Source organism: Dendrobium catenatum, unplaced genomic scaffold (genome assembly GCF_001605985.2).
Source record: "Dendrobium catenatum unplaced genomic scaffold, ASM160598v2 original_scaffold_218239, whole genome shotgun sequence".
NCBI classification, from domain to species: domain Eukaryota; kingdom Viridiplantae; phylum Streptophyta; class Magnoliopsida; order Asparagales; family Orchidaceae; genus Dendrobium; species Dendrobium catenatum.
Genome location: NW_021536649.1, coordinates 1 through 1,281, shown reverse-complemented (window position 1 = coordinate 1,281; position 1,281 = coordinate 1). Strand labels below are relative to the sequence as shown.

Sequence of the window (1,281 nt, the reverse complement as noted above, 5' to 3'; positions counted from 1 at the left end):
AAGCCATTCGACAGTTTCCAAGACACGCATGTTACCATGAAAACAAAAAGTAACAAGCGATAAAATATTTTTTCTAAGGAATGCCCACATAATAATCTCCAAAAACTATCTCCATATGAGTTCAGAGGATGGCCCCAATAGAAACTACCTGATCAATTTGCTTCATAAAGCCCAAAATTATGAGGCATGTACCAAAGCCAGTAGAACAAATAGCCATTCCATATGGTATATTAACCTCTCCCATAGATGAGTTTGTCATTGTTATAGAATCACCATGCACTTTTACAACTTTGATGTTTGTTTTTACATCGATGCCATCCCACTGGAACTTTTCTTAAGTAAATTGAGTGATCTCCTTGTCAAACCTACTCAAGGAAACACAATTAGAAGCATAATATAAAAACCCACCATAACTATAGAAAAATAATGCACAAGACATAGCAACTAAGAAAAATTTTAGTTGGCTTCTCCTCTTATATAATGATTGAGAGTTATAAAAAAAATTAGAAAATTAATGGGAGTAGATTGTAGATTAAAATAAGAGCTTCCACTTACATATTCAAGATATGTTCTCCAGCTTCAATCAATGACATCTTTACCAATTCTAGAGCATTATGGTACAACTTAGACAAATCTTCTTGTACAAAGTCATGAAACTTTGCAAAAAATTCAACACCAGTTGGACCACCACAAATTACCACAAAATGAAGACTCTTCTTCCTCTCTTCTTCACTAAGTTTTGGGAGGCTTGCTCTCTCAAAGCAATTCATTACACTTCTACTAATTCTTTGAGCATCTTCAATTTCTTGCCATACATTTATACTTCTTATTAAAGTTTGATATTCCTTTTTTTGTTGAATTTTAAAAGCCGGTGTAATTAACTTTCAACTAAAAATAAAAGCTTTGTTTGGGATACTGCAAACATATGATAACATTAAACCAATTATGATGTATTAGTTGTACTTTTCATTGTAGAATCCCACCTCATCAGTTCTTTTTAAATTAGCCTCAACATTGCGGAAATACTAGACGTATTTCCTATAGTTAGACAAAAAATATACCTTCAGAAAGTGAGAGTGCTCAAAGACACCAGAAGTATTGAATGTATTTGGCCTAGCTCCAAGAGAAACCACCAAATAGTCATAATCTAGTTCAAATTCACCGTTAACATCCCGGTTTGCCAATGGTAGATCTACATAGTAGTTTTTTGTTTGTTGGATCAATATTATATCATTGAGCAACAAAAAATTGGATTGTCCTAGTTTTCTAGAAAAATCAAAG

General features: G+C 32.9%; 1 pseudogene; it reads right to left on the bottom strand.

The window, feature by feature from the left end:
* Positions 1 to 148: 148 nt before the first annotated feature.
* LOC110096929 lies at positions 149 to 1,248 on the bottom strand (annotated as a pseudogene).
* Between the last annotated feature and the right edge of the window lie 33 nt (positions 1,249 to 1,281).